The sequence below is a fragment of the Haematobia irritans genome, chromosome 3, assembly GCF_050003625.1.
Source record: "Haematobia irritans isolate KBUSLIRL chromosome 3, ASM5000362v1, whole genome shotgun sequence".
NCBI lineage: Eukaryota > Metazoa > Arthropoda > Insecta > Diptera > Muscidae > Haematobia > Haematobia irritans.
The window spans coordinates 168,719,490-168,740,871 of NC_134399.1; the positions used below are offsets into that span (position 1 = coordinate 168,719,490).

Consider the following 21,382-nt stretch of genomic DNA (forward strand, 5'->3'; position numbering starts at 1 on the left):
CGATTTATATAATTATGGATCGATATGGACCAATTCTTGCATGGTTGTTAGATGCCATATACTAACATCACGTACCAAATTTCAAGCGGATCGGATGAATTTTGCTCCTCTAAGAGTCTCCGGAGATCAAATCTGGGGAACGGTTTATATGGGGGCTATATATAATTAATGACCGATATAGACAAATTCTTGCGTGTTTGTTAGAGACCGCATTCTAACACCAAGTTCCAAATTTCAACCCGATCGGATGACTTTTGCTCCTCTAAGAGGCTCCGGAGGACAAATCTGGGGATCGATTTATATGGGGGCTATATATAATTATGGATCGATATGGACCAATTCTTGCATGGTTGTTAGATACCATATACTAACATCACGTACCAAATTTCAAGCGGATCGGATGAATTTTGCTCCTCTAAGAGTCTCCGGAGGTCAACTCTGGGGAACGGTTTATATGGCGGCTATATATAACTAATGACCGATATAGACAAATTCTTGCGTGTTTGTTAGAGACCGCATTCTAACACCATGTTCCAAATTTCAACCGGATCGGATGACTTTTGCTCCTCCAAGAGGCTCCAGAGGACAAATCTGGGGAACGGTTTATATGGGGGTTATATATAATTATGGGCCGATGTGAACCAATTTTTGTACCAACACCATGTACCAAATTTCAGCCGGATCGGATGAAATGTGCTTCTCTTAGAGCAATCGCAAGCCAAATTATGGGGGCTATACCTAAAAGTGGACCGATATGGACCAATTTTTGCATGGTAGTTAGAAACCAATACTAACACCAAGTACCAAATTTCAGCCTCTAGAGGCTCCGCAAGCCAAATCGGGAGATCGGTTTATATGGTTGTTAGAGACCATATTTGCATGGTTGTTAGAGACCATATACTAACACCATGTACCAAATTTCAGCCGGATCGGATGAAATTTGCTTCTCTTAGAGCAATCGCAAGCCAAATTTGGGGGTCCGTTTATATGGGGGCTATACGTAAAAGTGGACCGATATGGCCCATTTTCAATACCATCCGACCTACATCAATAACAACTACTTGTGCCAAGTTTCAAGTCGATAGCTTGTTTCGTTCGGAAGTTAGCGTGATTTCAACAGACGGACGGAAGGACATGCTCGGAGCTCGGGAGCTATATATAAATCTGAAATTTGGCACGCATAGCTACAATGCTAATTCTACTCGCTGTGCAAAATTTCAACTAAATCGGAGTTAAAAATTGGCCTCTGTGGTCATATGAGTGTAAATCGTGCAAAAGCTATATATGGGAGATATATCTAAATCTAAACCGATTTCAACCAAATTTGGCACGCATAGCTACAATGCTAATTTTACTTCCTGTGCAAAATTTCAACTAAATCGGAGCAAAAACTTGGCCTCTGTGGTCATATGAGTGTAAATCGGGCGAAAGCTATATATGGGAGCTATATCTAAACCTGAACCGATTTCAACCAAATTTGGCACGCATAGCTACAATGCTAATTCTACTCCCTGTGCAAAATTTCAATTAAATCGGAGTAAAAGGTTGGCCACTGTGGTTATATGAGTGTAAATCGATCGAACGATATATATGGGAGCTATATCTAAATCTGAACCGATTTCAATAAACTAAACTAAACTACTAATTGTACTCCTAGTGCAAATTTCAACCAAATTGGGGTAAAACTCTGGATTCTGGGACCGTATTAGTCCATATCGGGCGAAAGATATATATGGGAGCTATATCTAAATCTGAACAGATTTCAATAAAATTTGGCACACTTGACTATAGTACTAATTGTTCTTCTTGTGCAAAATGTTAAGCAAATTAGGGTAAAACTCTGGATTCTGTGGCTATATAAGTCCATATCGGGCATAATATATATGGGAGCTATATCTAAATCTGAACCGATTTCTTCCAAAATCAATAAGGTTCTATTCTGAGCCAAAACACATACTTGTGCCAAATTTGAAGTCGATTGGACTAAAACTGCGACCTAGACTTTGATTACAAAAATGTGTTCACGGACAGACGGGAGCCCACCCTGAGCATTGGGTGTTGCAAACATATGCACAAACTTATAATACCCTGTTCCACAGTGTGGCGCAGGGTATACAAATGTTATAAGAGAGAGGGAGAGATTCGATTCTAAAAGCTAGTATGGGTCACCTGGCTACAGACATAGAAACAACATTTGCTGAATTTCAGAATGATAACTCCACTAAGAACTACTCTAACGTGATGGAAACCGACAGACGGCTATTGCTTTATTATCTTAGACTTTTAACCCGTTCGTTAATAGATAACGTTTATTTAGTGATATACCATATAAACTTCCTGCTATTTTTTCGAGCACATTGGTAGATCTTTTGCCATACTGTTCATCTATATATCCATTTGTGTTACTCGGTTCCACTGGAAAATTTTTGTTATTTTTGCGGATTATTTTTGCCCATTTCAGTGGTTAGATAATCACTTGATAATGGAATATTTGTTCGCTTACCACAGTTTTCCTTTCGCTACATTCTTTCAGCAGATTATTATAAGAATTTTTATGGTATTGTTGGAGAATTCGATTTTTTTTTGTGGAGAATTTCAATCTCTTTTTTGGTGTCCTGGCACAGCTATTACGGAGACTGCAATAATTGCGATTTTATCTGTTAAGAAATGTGATTTAAGAATTTTTTCGTAGAGATTTAAAAATTCTTCACATATAATTCATAGAGCAACGAAAATAAAATGTATTTTCTAATAATTCCACAATTTAACCTTAATTTGAAAAGTGGTCTCTAATGATAGGGAAAGGGGATATTTTGAATTCTTGTGTTTAAGAAAATGTAATTTTTTTTTGTAGTAGTCTGCAATCTGCTGGTGACTACGATGACAAAGTAATCAACTATTCATGCAATGCATTTTGCAAATGACAATGAATTTGCAAAAGCGGACTTTTTTTTGTTAGCGAACTACCTGCGAATGTCCAGGAAGTTTTCTTTCTGTTTCTTGTCATCAAGTAAAATGCCATCCCACCAACCAACCAACCAACATCACCATTATTCGCTCCTTTGGATCGCATCGACATTGTTATCATCAACGTCATCACTATCATCACCAGTCATCTCCTACGGCCACCACAGCCCACAGCATTCTTGTCTGTAACATAGCACAGAGTCATCTATCGCCTTGCGGTCCTTACCACAATATCCGCAGGTGATGAATTCACCGGATACAATGTTCCATGAAGCCTCATTCACTCACTGAGCCAAGGAAATATAAAAGTGATGGTTTGGTCATGACTACGGTAATGGCTTGTTTGCTGGAGAAGATGACGATGGTGTTAAAGGACTGATTTCCAGCAAACAAATATTAAAAATTCCTGTGTGTAGACGACAACTACTGGATTACAAACCTCCCCTATCAAAAGGTAATTCTGCTTTGTCGCATTTTTTCTGCTGGTGTTTTTGAACGGAAATTTGCTCAAGTACCTTCATTTTCCGTATCCATACTGAAATGAAGCGTTTTCCAATTTGGCAAATTAGGATGCAATCATTTCTTGTAGGTTTATACCAGATTCATATGATGCAAAAATTGTCCTCGATCCAAGAAAAGTGGATGTGCTTATCATTGCTCCTTTTGTCCTTTTGGGTATCACTTTAAATTTTGTGATGGGCGAGTAGTGATTTGAATGACAATTCAAAACAATCTTCGCCAAGAGGAATTTCGTTCTTTTGCGAGAGAACCTGTTCCACCAAGTTCTTACACAAATATTTCTTTTCAATCGCAAGTTGTGATCCTCGTATAACCTAATTTAAAATGTTTGGAGTCTCATTCCTCCCAATCATCTGTCCAATCACAAATTCGTTTCTACTTTTACAAATTGTTTAACTTGAATCACTTTAACCCATTAAGATTCAATTTTTATACCCTCCACTATAGGATGGGGGGAGTATATTAACGTTGTCATACCATTTATTAAACATCAAAATATTGCTCTCAGACCCCATAAACCCCATACATATATTGTGGATCGTGGTGAAATTCCGTGTCGATCTAGCGATGAACATCCGTGCGTCTGTTGAAATCACACTCCCCCATGTTCTGATATTCGGAATCGCAAGATTTTATTTTTCTTGTAACGAAAAAATAGAGACACTCTCGGACTCCAACACAATTTTAATTCGAACTTCTCATTGAAGTGAACTATATTACAAAGATTTAAGTTTATAAGTTTCAGAGTTAAGAAATTATAGCCAAAGGAAAATTTTGCGATATGCGATTTCGAATTTCGGAACATGGGGGTCTATCTTTCGAACGAAACTAGCTATGGACCTGAAAATTGGCACAAATAGTTGTTATTAATGTAAGTCAGATGGTATTGAATATATGCCATATCGGACTTCTGTTAGGTATAGCCTTCTTATAAACCGACCCCATAGTCCATAGTTGACAAATTTCCGGTGTAAATTGTGTACGTGGTCTTAGTCCAATTATATATAGCCCCCTTATAAACCGATGCCCAGATTGGTTTTCCAGAGCTTTCTGGAGGGGCAAATTTCATCCAATCTCGTTGAAATATGGTACGTGATGACAATATATGGCCTCGAACCACCATGTACAAATTTGTCCATATCGGTCCATAATTATATATAGCCGTATATAAACCGATCCCAGATTTGTTTTCTGGATCTTCCGAAGTTGAAAATCTCATACGATCCAGTTCGGTACGTGGTCATGGTCTATGACATCTAGCAACCGTGTAATTCACTATAACAGGTTGGCTGATAAGTCCCAGGTCTAACAAAGAAAAACACATTTTTTTTTTCAAAATTCGTTTTTATTATTCAACATAGTTCCCTTCAAGAGCGATACAACGATTGTAACGACCTTCCAATTTCTTGATACCATCTTGGTAGTACTCCTTCGGTTTTGCCTCAAAATAGGCCTCAGTTTCGGCGATCACCTCTTAATTGCAGCCAAATTTTTTCCCTGCGAGCATCCTTTTGAGGTCTGAGAAGAAGAAACAGTCGCTGAGGGCCAGATCTGGAGAATACGGTGGGTGGCGAAGCAATTCGAAGCCCAATTCATGAATTTTTGCCATCGTTCTCAATGACTTGTGGCACGGTGCGTTGTCTTGATGGAACAACACTTTTTTTCTTCTTCATATGGGGCCGTTTTGCTGCGATTTCGACCTTCAAACGCTCCAATTACGCCATACTGTTGATGGTTTTTCCCACTGTTGATGGTTTTTCCCTTCTCAAGATAATTGATAAAAATTATTCCATGCGCATCCCAAAAAAAGAGGCCATTACTTTGCCAGCGGACTTTTGAGTCTTTCCACGCTTCGCAGAAGGTTCACCGGTCGCTGTCCACTCAGCCGAACTGTCGATTGGACTCAGGAGTGTAGTGATGGAGCCATGTTTTAGCCATTGTCACATATCGACGGAAAAAGTCGGGTGTATTACGAGTTAACAGCTGCAAACACCGCTCAGAATCATCAACACGTTGTTGTTTTTGGTCAAATGTGAGCTCGTGCGGCACCCATTTTGCACAGAGCTTCCGCATATCCAAATATTGACGAATGATATGACCAACACGTTCCTTTGATATCTTTAAGGCCTTTGCTATCTCGATCAACTTCATTTTACGGTCATTCAAAATCATTTTGTGGATTTTTTTGATGTTTTCGTCGGCACCTCTTTCGGGCGTCCACTGCGTTCACCGTCCTCTGTGCTCATTTCACTACGCTTGAATTTTGCATACCAATCCATTATTGTTGATTTCCCTGGGGCAGAGTCCGGAAACTCATTACCAAACCAAGTTTTTGCTTCCACCGTATTTTCCCCCTTCAGAAAACCATATTTTATCAAAACACGAAATTCCTTTTTTCCATTTTTTTTTCACAATAACAAAAGTTGCTTCACAAAAGACGCTCTGTCTCACAAACTAATTGACTTACAGACGTCAAATTTTGACACGAATCATTTGAAGGTTGGTACTATATAAAAATAATAGGCATTCAATACTAGCGACGCCATCTATGTGTCAGACCGGGGACTTATCAGCCAACCTGTTACAGCCCACATATATACCGATTTAATTTCCGGATCTTCCTGAAGAATAAAATTTCATCCCATCCTGTTTAAAGTCGGTACGTTGTCTTAGTCTATGTTATGACATCTAGCAACCATGCAAAAATTGGCCCATATCTGTCTATAATTATATATAGCTCTAAATAAACCGACCTCCGATTTTACTTCTTGAACTTCCTAGAAGAGCAAATTTCACCCCATCTGATTGAAATTTGCTTCAAAGTATCAGTACATTCTCGCTACTAACAATGCAATTGTCAACACCAGTACATAATTATATATTGCCCCATGTCAACCGTTCCCAGATTTGACCTCTGGAACTTCTTAGAGAAGCAAAATTTCATGCGACTCGGTTGATCCGGTTAGCTCTCTAATTACCAACATTATTTATATACTTTTCTATACAAACCAACCAAGAACTGAATTGGCTTATATAGGGATTTAATCTGCCGTTTTTGTCTAACATAGACTCCATTTGGGCTAACTTACAATATTGAAGACTATGTTAAAAAGTATTAAGCTACCTTGTCATCGGCACGTTTTATCTCAACCCATGTAGTTCGATTGTGGTGGAAAGTATTTAGTAAAACTTCCTAAAATGTATGGTGGAGGGTACATAAGATTCTGCCTGGCCGAACTTACGGCCGTATATAAATAATAATTTTATTTTATAATTTTATGTCCATAAACGTCCAAAAGAATCTTTAAAAATAGATCACTAAACTCGTCGCTGTCAAATTCAACTGAAACAAAAATCAAAATAATCGACGACGAAAAACGTCAAAAGGAATGCCGGACTCTGTCGATAAATAACGACAAACAGAATTCCAATTAGACGCCACAGCGACAAAAAAACAATGGCGTCGGTGGTTGCAGGAATACGAGTGCGTATCTATTAAGCCGTTTTCCCAATCGACAAGCCCAATGCTAATACCACAATTTTCTTATCCCCTACCTGCATGTGACATAATCGCAAACAAATTATGGCCTTTGACAATGTCTAAAGTGTCATTACAAATTAAGTTGATCTCAACACCATGTGAAAATAATCATTGAAAACAGCGAGGCATAAAAATAAAATCTAATAAAAGGATGAGTGATATCAAGTGATACGATATAAAGCTCAATTTTAAGGCACCAACAATATCTTCTCTATGACACCAACGAAACAATTTCTACAAAATATTCATCTCAAGTACCAGGCATCATGAAATCATAATCAGTGAGCCGTAAATAAGTAACAGCTTCAGACTATGACACCCTTGGATGGGCAAAATAATAGCAACAAATAAATTTGCATATTTTCCTAATTTTATAAATTCTAGTCTAGAGGTTGGTAACAGTTGAGAAAAATTAAATTCAATGGAATACTTTAACATTATTTTTTAACAACCTGTATTCTTTATAATTTCTCTTTTTTATAACACTGACATTCATTTAAAATTTTAAAGAATTTCTTGTGGATGGAAAATGAGAATGTTGAATTGCTACTGGTACCTGGCTCCGACTGTTTTTGCCTTTAATGAGAAAATCTTGCTGGGAGCATTTGGCGTCATTTCATCTCAATCATCATTTGTTCCTTTATAGTTTTATGCACAAACGAAACTAATATTGAACAGTTGTTTAGTTGCTGTTGATGTTGTGTTTTGTCGTTAGGACATCGAGAACTAAGGGACAGTGGTATGCATGGGTACAAAATAAACCAAATCGAGACAAGTATATACGGCCGAAAGTTTGGTCAGGTCGAATCTTATGTACCCTCCACCATGGATTGCATACAAATTTCGACTACACGAACAAAGAAGACTGTTCTTCATAACAGGTTGGCTGACACATAAATGGCATCGCTAGTATTAAATGCATATTATTTTTATATAGTACCAACCTTCAAATGATTCGTGTCAAAATTTGACGTCTGTAAGTCAATTAGTTTGTGAGATAGAGCGTCTTTTGTGAAGCAACTTTTGTTATTCTGAAAAAAAATGGAAAAAAGGGAATTTCGTGTTTTGATAAAATGCTGTTTTCTGAAGGGAAAAAATACGGTGGAAGCAAAAACTTGGCTTGATCATCAGTTTCCGGACTCTGCCCCAGGGAAATCAACAATAATTGATTGGTATGCAAAATTCAAGCGTGGTGCAATGAGCACGGATGACGGTGAACAAGTGGACGCCCGAAAGAGGTGGTTACCGACGAAAACATCAAAAAAATCCACAAAATGATTTTGAATGACCGAAAAATGAAGTTGATCGAGATAGCAGAGGCCTTAAAGATATCAAAGGAACGTGTTGGTCATATGCGGAAGCTCTGTGCGAAATGGGTGCCGCGCGAGCTCACATTTGACGAAAAACAACAACGTGTTGATGATTCTGAGCGGTGTTTGCAGCTGTTAACTCGTACTACACCCGAGTTTTTTCGTCGATATGTGACAATGGATGAAACATGGCTCCATCACTACACTCCTGAGTCCAATCGACAGTCGGCTGAGTGGACAGCGACCAGTGAACCGTCTCCGAAGCGTGGAAAGACTCAAAAGTCCGCTGGTAAAGTAATGGCCTCTGTTTTTTGGGATGCGCATGGAATAATTTTTATCGATTAACTGGAGAAGGGAAAAACCATCAACAGTGACTATTATATGGCGTTATTGGAGCGTTTGAAGGTCGAAATCGCGGCAAAACGGCGTTATTGGAGCGTTTGAAGGTTGAAATCGCGTCAAAACGGCCCCATATGAAGAAGAGAAAAGTGTTGTTCCACCAAGACAACGCACCGTGCCACAAGTCATTGAGAACGATGAAAAAATTCATGAATTGGGCTTCGAATTGCTTCCCCATCCACCGTATTCTCCAGATCTGGTCCCCAGCGACTTTTTCTTGTTCTCAGACCTCAAAAGGATGCTCGCAGGGAAAAAATTTGGTTGCAATGAAGAGGTGATCGCAGAAACTGGATCCTATTTTTGACAAAAAAAAAAAAAACATTTGACAAAAAATGTGTTTTTCTTTGTTAGACTGGGGACTTATCAGTCAACCTGTTATGTTTCGGTGTAAAAAGTATATGTTTGGAACTCCAGTTTTTAGCACTTTATTTTTATGTGCAAGCACATAATGTTCATAAACTATTATAACGTGTTTGGGACATATATAGGTTAATATGCTAGAACATATTATGTTTGGGACATTACATTTTCTTAAATATAATATCTCTGGATGCAAACTTAAACATATATTTATGTTTAGAAGCTCCATAGAGAGAGTAGAGAAATAGATAAAGATAGTGGCTGGATAGATAACGAAAGGCCTATGTTTTTTTGTGTGTTACAAAACAATTATATTTTATACGTTTTGATCGAAGCAAATAAATGTTTAGAAACCGGAATTAACTATGTATTTTGGGCCTTAAACAAAAATATGTTTAGGATGAAACGTAATTTTGTTTGAACAAATTCTGAAAATATATATGCTTGAAGCAGAAAATGTTTGTGAGTATATGTTAGAGAGGCGAGTTTTTAGGGTGTACTGGCAGTGGAGTCCTATCAGCCTCGAGTCTATTTAGGTTATGTGGCAGCCCGATGTATCAGGCTCACTTAGACTATTCAGTCCATTGTGATATCAGTCCATTGTGATATCGAGTCTATTTAGACGTCATAACATTACAATATGAAAGCATACCATCAACCATCAGCATATGTAACATTCATATAAAACATACAAATTTAACTAAATAATTCGGTTTCCAGAAGTTTAAGAAGTAAAATCGAGCTCAAGAAGCCAAATAGGGGAAATTTTATATTACAAAAATACCTATCTTCGAGCGTGAGATTTACAAACCGAATTTAAATATAAAATAAACATTTAATAAAAATGATGAGAAATTTTTTCTGATTCGATGACCAAAATTATTGTTTTCTTCCCATCCTACAACTTCAAACATAAACAAAGATTTTATAGACTCCCAACAAAATAATGGATGGATCGGGTTCTACCCTAACAGATATTTGCCTCAGTAGGGTGAGATATAAACAGATTACAGTACACTAAAACTATAGGTTTGTTGACCATTTTTAAGGAGGATTCATAAGTGTTATGGAATCCCTAACTCATTACCTTAGTATCGGACAAAACATCTACCAGAAAAATTTTATTACGTTTCTCAATATAGTCTTGAAGTCTCTGGAGATACGGACGAATGGGATAAACTGTTTTCTGCTTTGTGTTTTCGAAGAATTTTCTTCAATACAGATAACAGGTTGGCTGATAAGTCCCCGGTCTAACAAAGAAAAATACATTTTTTTTTTGTCAAAATTCGTTTTTATTATTCAACATAGTTCCCTTCAAGAGTAATACAACAATTATAACGACCTTCCAATTTTTTGATACCATTTTGGTAGTACTCCTTCGGTTTTGCCTCAAAATAGGCCTCAGTTTCAGCGATCACCTCTTCATTGCAGCCAAATTTTTTCCCTGCGAGAATCCTTTTGAGGTCTGAGAACAAGAAAAAGTCGCTGGGGGCCAGATCTGGAGAATACGGTGGGTGGGGAATCAATTCGAAGCCCAATTCATGAATTTTAGCTATCGTTCTCAATGACTTGTGGCACGGCGCGTTGATGGTTTTCCCCTTATCAAGATAATCGATTAAAATTATTCCATGCGCATCCCAAAAAACAGAGGCCATTACTTTGCCAGCGGACTTTTGAGTCTTTCCACGCTTCGGAGACGGTTCACCGGTCGCTGTCCACTCAGCCGACTGTCGATTGGACTCAGGAGTGTAGTGATGGAGCCATGTTTCATCCATTGTGTCATATCGACGGAAAAACTCGGGTGTATTACGAGTTAACAGCTGCGAACACGGCTCAGAATAATCAACACGTTGTGAGCTCGCGCGGCACCCATTTTGCACAGAGCTTCCGCATATCCAAATATTGATGAATGATATGACCAACACGTTCCTTTGATATCGTTAAGGCCTCTGCTATCTCGATCAACTTCATTTTACGGTCATTCAAAATCATTTTGTGGATTTTTTGATGTTTTCGTCGGTAACCACCTCTTTCGGGCGTCCACTGCGTTCACCGTCCTCCGTGCTCATTTCACCACGCTTGAATTTTGCATACCAATCAATTATTGTTGATTTCCCTGGGGCAGAGTTCGGAAACTCATTATTAAGCCAAGTTTTTGCTTTCACCGTATTTTTTCCCTTCAGAAAACAGTATTTTATCAAAACACGAAATTCCTTTTTTTCAATTTTTTCACAATAACAAAAGTTGCTTCACCAAAGACGCTCTATCTCACGAACTAATTGACTTACAGACGTCAAATATTGACACGAATCATTTGAAGGTTGGTACTATATAAAAATAATATGTATTTAATACTAGCGACGCCATCTATGTGTCAGACCGGGGACTTATCAGCCAACTTGTTATTTCTGGCACTGTGGGTTGTAGATTTCCTTTGTACCACATCCGTAACAAAATACTCTTCTGTCCCGAACGCAGTTGTCCCAGAAGAGGCCAACTTCATAGCATCTGTCACTATATGGTCCTTGCCTTTATGATGACTTATTGTGAACTTGAATGGCTGTAGTTTGAATACCCAGCGTACTAATCTGCCAGAGAGGTCAGATTGTCTCATCAGCCACAATATTTAGTGAGAAGTGATCGGTGATGATCATTGAGATCATGCCTTTCTAAGTAGCATCCGAAACGTTTCACGGCCCCAACGGTCGCTAGACATTCTTTTACAATAACGCTATATTTCTGTTGGGCCATATTCAATTTCTTTGACATAAATGCCACTGGCCGCTCCTCACCAGCTGTGTCAAGTTGGATCAAAACTGCCCCGATGGCATAATGCGAAGCATCGCATTGAACGATTTTTTTTTTCGTAAAATCAGGATATGATAATACTGGAGCTGTCGTAAGACGCTCCTTTATCAGTTAAAATGTCACATTTGCTTCCTGGGTACATTTAAACTTGCGTTTAGATGATAATGTTGCCGTTATAGGGAAGGTAATTGACGAAAAATTTCGGATAAAGCGACGATACCAGCCGGCAAGTTCCAGGAAATACCGAACTTGTTTTAAAGTTTTTACGTACCAGTTGGTAATCGCTTCCACTTTTTCGGGATCGGTTTTAATCCCTCCGTGACCAATGATATAGCCCAGATAGTGGACTTGAGTAACGCAAAAATTACTCTTTTCTACATTTAGCGTTAAGTTGGTTTTGCGGAACTCCTCCGCTATCCTGACTAATATGGATAGGTGACTTTGAAAAATGTTTGCATTATTTTAGGGCATATATAGACATCACATACCAAATTTTAGTAACATCGGATTAAATTTGCTAGTCCAAGAGGATGCGAAAGTCAAATTTGAGGATCGGTTTACATGGGGGCTATACCTAAAAGTCAGATATGACCCTTTTGCAGTATCATAAGACCTAATATTGTCATAAGGCTAATTTTACGCCTTTAAAATACGAATGTGAATATAGCTTAGCTTGGAAATATAAAAAAAATATATAAATTATATATTCTTTTTCATTTATATGGGGCTATATACCAATTTAAGTCATTTTCATTTTCTTACGTTATTGCATCTTTCCAAAAACACTGTTCACTCTCCAGTATCATTATACCAAACAGCAGCAACACAGTATCATTAAAGTCATATTCCCTATAATAAAAAATGTCTGTTGCTTTGACTGAACCAAGGTGAAAAATGGTATACGAGGAGGGAGGGTATACCAACTAGAGGCCATTTGACGCCATCTCAGCAAGAACTCTATACTTTGGATCTCCATGCAATCGTAAACACACACCAGTGTTGGTGTAGAGAAATGCATCACATACAAAAATATACCCAAAAGAATTCTAAATAAAGCAAAAACAAACAAGTAAGGAAAGTCTAAAGTCGGGCGGGGCCGACTATATTATACTCTGCACCACTCCGTAGATCTAAATTTTCGATACCATATCACATCCGTCAAATGTATTGGGGGGCTATATATAAAGGTTTGTCCTAAATACATACATTTAAATATCACGCGATCTGGACAGAATTTGATAGACTTCTACAAAATCTATAGACTCAAAATTTAAGTCGGCTAATGCACTGGTGTGGAACACAATGTTAGTAAAAAAATAAGGGAAACATTTAAATCTGAAGCAATTTTAAGGAAACTTCGCAAAAGTTTATTTATGATTTATCGCTCGATATATATGTATTAGAAGTTTAGGAAAATTAGAGTAATTTTTACAACTTTTCGACTAAGCAGTGGCGATTTTACAAGGAGAATGTTGGTATTTTGACCATTTTTGTCGAAATCAGAAAAATATATATGGGAGCTATATCTAAATCTGAACCGATTTCAACCAAATTTGGCACGCATAGCTACAATGCTAATTCTACAACCTGTGCAAAATGTCAACTAAATCGGAGTTAAAAAATGGTCTCTGTGGTCATATGAGTGTAAATCGGGCGAAAGCTATATATGGGAGATATATCTAAATCTGAACCGATTTCAACCAAATTTGGCATGCATAGCTGCAATGCTAATTCTACTCCCTGTGCAAAATTTCATCTAAATCGGAGCAAAAAATTGGCCTCTGTGGTCATATGATTGTAAATCGGGCGAACGATATATATGGGAGCTATATCTTAATCTGAACCGATTTCAATAAAATTTGGCACACTAGACTACACTACTAATTGAACTCCTAGTGCAAAAAATTGGGGTAATACTCAGGATTCTAGGGCCGTATAAGTGCATATCGGGCGAAAGATATATATGGGAGCTATATCTAAATCTGAACCGATTACTTCCAAAATCAATAGGGTTCTATTTTGACCCAAAACACATACTTGTGCCAAATTCGAAGTCGATTGGGCGTAAATTACTACCTATCCCTTGGTTACAAAAATGTGTTCACGGACAGACGGACATGGCTATATCGACTCAGGAGCCCACCCTAAGCATTTTTGTCAAAGACACCATGTGTCTATCTCGTCTCCTTCTGGGTGTTGCAAACATATGCACTAACTTATAATACCCTGTTCCACAGTGTGGCGCAGGGTATAAAAATATGGGAAACATTTAAATCTGAAGCACTTTTTAAGAAAACTTCGCAAAAGTTTATTTATGATTTATCGCTCGATATATCTGTATTAGAAGTTTAGGAAAATTAAAGTCATTTTTACCACTTTTCGACTACGCAGTGGCGATTTTACAAGGAAAATGTTGGTCGAAATCAGAAAAACATATATATGGGAGCTAAATCTAAATCTGAACCGATGTCAACCAAATTTGGCACGCAAAGCCACAATGCTAATTCTACTCCCTGTGCAAAATTTAAACTAAATCGGAGTTAAAAATTGGCCTCTGTGGACAAAGGAGTGTAAATCGGGCGAAAGCTATATATGGGAGCTATATCTAAATCTGAACCGATTTCAACCAAATTTGGCACGCATAGCTACAATGCTAATTATACTCCCTGTGCAAAATTTCAACTAAATCGGAGCAAAAAATTGGCCTCTGTGGTCATTTGAGTGTAAATCGGGCGAAAGCTATAAATGGGAGCTATATCTAAATCTGAACCGATTTCAACCAAATTTGACACGCATAGCTACAATGCTAATTCTACTCCCTGTGCAAAATTTCAACTAAATCGGAGCAAAAAATTGGCCTCTACGGTCATATGAGTGTAAATCGGGCGAAAGCTATATATGGGAGATATATTTAAATCTGAACCGATTTCAACCAAATTTGGCACGCATAGCTGTAATGCTAATTCTACTCCCTGTGCAAAATTTCAACTAAATCGGAGCAAAAACTTGGCCTCTGTGGTCATTTGAGTGAAAATCGGGCGAAAGCTATATATGGGAGCTATATCTAAATCTGAACCGATTTCAACCAAATTTGGCACGCATAGCTGTAATGCTAATTCTACTCCCTGTGCAAAATTTCAACTAAATCGGAGCAAAAAATTGGCCTCTACGGTCATATGAGTGTAAATCGGGCGAAAGCTATATATGGGAGATATATCTAAATCTGAACCGATTTCAACCAAATTTGGCACGCATTGCTGTAATGCTAATTCTACTCCCTGTGCAAAATTTCAACTAAATCGGAGCAAAAACTTGGCCTCTGTGGTCATTTGAGTGAAAATCGGGCGAAAGCTATATATGGGAGCTATATCTAAATCTGAACCGATTTCAACCAAATTTGGCACGCATAGCTGTAATGCTAATTCTACTCCCTGTGCAAAATTTCAACTAAATCGGAGCAAAAACTTGGCCTCTGTGGGCAAATGAGTGTAAATCGGGCGAAAGCTATATATGGGAGCTATATCTAAATCTGAACCGATTTGGCTGATATTTTGCAAGTTTTCCGAGACTCATAAAATATTCGGATGTACGGAATTTGAGGAAGATCGGTTGATATACACGCCAATTATGACCAGATCGGTGAAAAATATATATGGCAGCTATATCTAAATCTGAACCGATTTTTTCCAAAATCAATAGGGATCGTCTTTGAGCCGAAACAGGACCCTGTACCAGATTTTAGGACAATCGGACTAAAACTGCGAGCTGTACTTTGCACACAAAAACACATCAACAGACAGACAGACAGACGGACAGACAGACAGACGGACATCGCTAAATCGACTCAGAATTTAATTCTAAGACGATCGGTATACTAAACGATCGCAGACTTTTCCTTCTTGGCGTTACATACAAATGCACAAACTTATTATACCCTGTTCCACAGTAGTGGTGAAGGGTATAAAAATACACCCACTTTTTCACAGAGTGTAGTACTCTGCTGGTGTTCAAAGGGGCATATCCTGGATCTAGCTACCATTTGGGGCCAAAGAAGTCAGTCATTAAAATGGATCAACTATCAAAGACGACATCTTTTTGTTGTACTTCCTGTGTCATGACAGTTCATTTGTTTGCAAATAATATCTACTCTACTCGACTCTACTCCATTCCAAGGGAGGAAAAAAACATTGATGACACCATCAGCTGAAAATCGATTTTAATGATGACGAACAGTGTTAGGTTTAATGACTTCAAATTAAAGAAGTTTCGTTATTCAGCTAAGGAAAAAAAACTAAATACATATAAGAGTCAAATGCATGGATTTTTTTAAATTAATATATAAACAAAACAAATTATCATAGTTTTTTAAAGTTTAGTTTTTTAAAAATAGAGACTAAACTTTATTGCCTTTTGGTGAATTAATATGGAAAAAATTGCCTTAACCACAACGATATCATGTCCTTAAATGTGTTCGAATGTCAGAACCATTGTAGATGAATTTCTCTGGTACAAAGATTTTCTACATGACGAAAATTTCACAAACTTTTAATTAAAGACGTTTTTTACTTTGAGTTAGGTGACCTAAATATAAAATGGCTATCTTGACATAAAAGAAAATTCCATTAAACTAAGTACAATTTGGTTATGCAAATCTCAAAACTTTTTCAGTATTAATGAGATCATCTTGAAATTCGATCATTTTTTGTATATTGACTACATATCTAAAAAGCGTTAAAAAAACATTAGACTTTATTTTAAAGAATAAAGTACAAAACTAATGCTAAAATTGTTTTATTTTTATTGAAAAAAAAAATATAAACAAAAAAAATATTGTCGTGAGGTCAAAAATTTCATGTCTTTAAAATACGAATGCAAATTTTGCTTAGCATAGAAGACACATTTCTATCATATATAGTTTTTTTTCCTTGTCCAAAAGTCGATAAACTTTTCACTGAAGTCATATTGTCCTTATAATTAAGCGATTTCGCTTAAAAATGGGTATCATAACATGAAAGAAAAAATTTTTGGGATAAGGTCAACTTGACTTTAATAATTAATTAATTAATAATTAAGAAAAATTCTTTAACAATTGTCTTTAAATTTGTTGTCTTTTTGCATCTTGATTACAAAGCAAAAAATCGTTCAAATATAGGACGTGTTTTTCAACACTTTATTTTAAAGACGTTCTGTACTTGAAACATAGCATAATTGCTACTGGAAGACGAGTCTGAATTTGGAAAATAAAGTTGTCGTTAACTCGGGGTTAAAGGACTTTGATAACACATGAAGAAAAACAGCTGAAACAAGTATATACGGCCGTAAGTTCAGCCAGGCCGAATCTTAAATACCCGCCACCATCAATCAAATATTAGGGTTTCCTTTGAAATTTCAAGGAGTTTGAGGACAAATCAAGCAGGACAGTTCAACCAGTACACTTCCCGAAGATAAATTTAAAGATGTTACCTATGAAGACTATATCAGATTCTGGATTTGTAAGAACCATTTTTGTTTGAGTCTTAGAGGAATCATTAACATCTCTTGTAAGTGTGCAAGAGAATTATAAAATAACGTCTTGAAATCTTAAATCTGTAGATTTTCACCCGAGAAGTAAAATCTGGAAGTTTTACATTGAGTTTCAAGCAATTTTCATGATCGGTGCGCCTTCTATACCCTCAAGAAGTGAAATTTCAGGCAAATCGGATAAAAACTACGGTTTCTAGAAACCCAAGGAGTTAAATCGGGAAATCGTTCTTATGGGGGCTATACTAAAACATGGACCGATACTCACCATATTCGGCATATCTCTTTATGGTCCAAAAATAATTCTAGATTTCGAATTTGATGCAAATTGGATAAAAACTACGGTTTCTAGAATCCCAAACAATAAAATCATTTCTTGCACACCTATTTATAGTCCTAAACAACCTCCAACAACCACGGTTTCTACAAACCCAAAAAGTAAAATCGGGAGATCGGTCTATATGGGTTCTATACTAAAACATTGACCGATACTCACCATTTTCGTCGTATCTCTTTATGGTCCAAAAATAATTCTAGATTTCGAATTTTATGCAAATTGGATAAAAACTACGGTTTTTATAAACCCAAGAAATAAAATCCGGAGATTGGTCTATATTGGGGATATTCCAAAACATGAACCAATACACGCCCTTTTCGGCACACCTCTTTATGGTCATAAAATACTTCTAGATTTCCAATTTCAGGCAAATTGGATAAAAACTACAGTTTCTATAAGTCCAAGAAGTAAAATCGGGAGATTGGTCTATATGGGGGATATACCAAAACATGGACCGATACTCACCATTTTCGGCACGCCTATTTATGGTTTCTATAAGTCCAAGAAGTTAAATCGGGAGATTGGTCTATATGGGGGATATACCAAAACATGGACCGATACTCACCATTTTCGGCACGCCTATTTATGGTCCTAAAATACCTCTAGATTTCCAATTTCAGGCAAATTGGATAAAAGCTACTGTTTCTATAAGCCCAATACCCCAAATCGGGAGGTCGGTTTATATGGGGACCATACCAAAACATGGACCGATACTCACCATTTTTGGCACACCTCTTTATGGTCATAAAATACCTCTAGATTTCAAATTTCAGGCAAATTGGATAAAAACTACGATTTCTATAAGCCCAAGACCCCAAATCGGGAGGTCGGTTTATATGGGGACTATATCAAAACCTGGACCGATATAGCCCAAGTTTTGACCTGCCTACAGACAAAAGACGAGCTTGTGCAAAATTTCAGCGTGATTGCTTCAATATTGAAGACTGTAGCGTGATTACAACAGACAGACAGACAGCCAGACAGACAGACGGACATGGTTATATCGTCTTAGAATTTCTCCCTGATCAAGAATATATATACTTTATATAGCCAGAAATCGATATTTCGATGTGCTACAAACGGAATGACAAACTTATTATACCCCCGTCACCATTCTATGGTGGTGGGTATAAAAACGAAAAATTAAAATGTGCTTCCTAGAAACAAGTACGCAAAACTCAAATCTAAAAGCTAATTGTGTCTTAAAAGTATTCTCACATGTATTCTCCCCTTCTTTGGCTCGGTATCACTACCAAAATTTTTAAAGTAAAGACAAAATCTTTGGAACCGGACATGCTTTTTTTCATTGTATGAACTTCCTCTTAATTAATATTTTTTTTATTTTGAAAAAACTTGTCCCAATTTTGTATATTGTGTATCCTAAAATGTAGGTTGCATAATCTTTAATATTATCTCATTATAAATATTAGTTAAACAGATTCAATTATGGCTCATGGTAATATTTCTATTTATGCGACCTTCTTCTGGTACCTCCCCTTATGATGTACAAGATTTCCTTTTCTAACCTTAGGATACTTAGAGTAAATTTAAGCGTTGTTCATATTACATGCCTAACTTCCTCCCACTTAAATATACACTTGTTTATCTAACGCTGCACCTTGTCTCAAATAGACTCATCGAATTATAAGACCCCAAGGGTGTAATGTCCAATCGAATGTCATATTCGGAATGATAAACTGATATAAACCATATAAACTGATGCCCAGATTTGGCTTGCGGAGCCTCTAAGAGAAGCAAATTTCGTCCGATCCGGCTGAAATTTGGTACTTGGTGTTAGTTTATGGCCTCTAATAACCATGCAAAAATTGGTCCACATCGGTAAGTAATTATATATAGCCCCCATATAAACCGATCCCCCGATTTGACTTGCGGAGCCTCTAAGAGAAGCAAATTTCATCCGATTCGGCTGAAATTTGGTACATGGTGTTAGTATATGGTCTCTAACAACCATGCAAAAATTGGTCCACATCGGTCCATAATTATATATAGCCCCCATATAAACCAATCCCCCAATTTGACTTGCGGAGCCTCTAAGAGAAGCAAATTTCATCCGATCCGGCTGAAATTTGGTATCTGGTGTTAGTATATGGTCTCTAATGACCATGCGAAAATTGGTTCACATCGATCCATATTTATATATAGCCACAATATAAACCGATCACCAGATTTGACCTCCGGAGCCGCTTGGAAGACCAAAATTCATCTGATTCAGTTAAAATTTGGTACGCGGTGTTAATATATGGCCTTAACCACCTATGCAAAAATTGGTCGAAATCGGTCAATAATTATATATAGGCCCCATATAAACCGATCCCCAGATTTGACCTCAGGAGCCCCTTGGAAGAGCAAAATTCATCCGATTCGGTTGAAATTTGGTACGAGATGTTAGCATATGGTATCCACCAACCATGCAGGAATTGGCTCATATCAGTCCATAATTATATATAGCCCCCTAAAAACCGATCCCCAGAATTGACCTCCACAGCCTTTTGGAGAAGCAAAATTCATCCAATCTGGTTGAAATTTGGTACGTGGTGGTAGTATATGATATTTAACAACCATGCCAAAAGTGGTCCATATCAGTCCATAATCATATATAGCCCCCATATAAACCGATCCCGAGATTTGGTTTTGGAGCCTCTTGGAGGAGCAAATTTCAACCGAGTCAATTGAAATTTGGTACATTGTGCTAGTATATGGCCATTAACAACATTGCCTAACCAGGTCCATATCGGTCTATAGTTATATATAGCCCTCAGATAAATCGATCCCCAATCACACAAAAATTGGTTCATATCAAGTTCATAATTCTATATAGCCCCCATATTTCAATTCTGACTCTCTACGTACCGTGCAAAATTCCATATCGATTCGTAATTATTTGTTGACTTACCTATACATAACTTTTTGTCTAATATATACCACGTATGGACTAACTCAAAATTTAGAAAACGAAGTTACGAAGTTTTAAGATACCACAACCCAAGTAATTCATTGTCAATGACAGTCTTTCGTAGAAGTTTCTACGCAATCCATGGTGGAGGGTACATAAGATTCGGCCTGGCCTAACTTACGGCCGTATGTACTTGTTATAACTTGGTTTTTACACACTTTTTATGGATTTAATTTTAACTTTGTTGTTTCAAATAGTTTAAAAACAGAGTAAGAATTCATAAAATGGCACAAATCATTTAAATTATGTCGACAAAAATGCTAAATCCAATCTGGAAAAATTTTGAATTTTTGAAAATATTTGAGGTCAAATGTTTGCGACAAACATTAGAATCCATTAAAAATTATAAAAATAAAAATTTTATATTTGACAAAATATCACATAATTTTTTAATTTACACCCAAAACATTGAATTCGGTTCACACCTAAAGAAGTGATGCCAATTCAGTGCAACGGCTGTTGAAATGAATGTATTCCGTCCTACGACAAGCCCATGTTAAATTCATCGCTTCTGCGTCAATTTTGCACCACTTCCGGATACAAAAATAACTTTTTCATTACTTTTTTGGCGACGCTTTTTTTGCTGGGCTGTAATACCCTGTTCCACAGTATGGCGCAGGGTATAATTATGAACTTCCTCTTAATTA

General features: G+C 37.1%; 1 protein-coding gene across 3 annotated transcripts in view; it reads right to left on the bottom strand.

Annotated features, from left to right (window-relative positions):
* LOC142229803 (galactokinase-like) overlaps positions 1-21,382 on the bottom strand; it is a 154,810-nt gene that overhangs the window by 64,802 nt on the left and 68,626 nt on the right. The gene's annotated exons all lie outside the window — the stretch shown is intronic.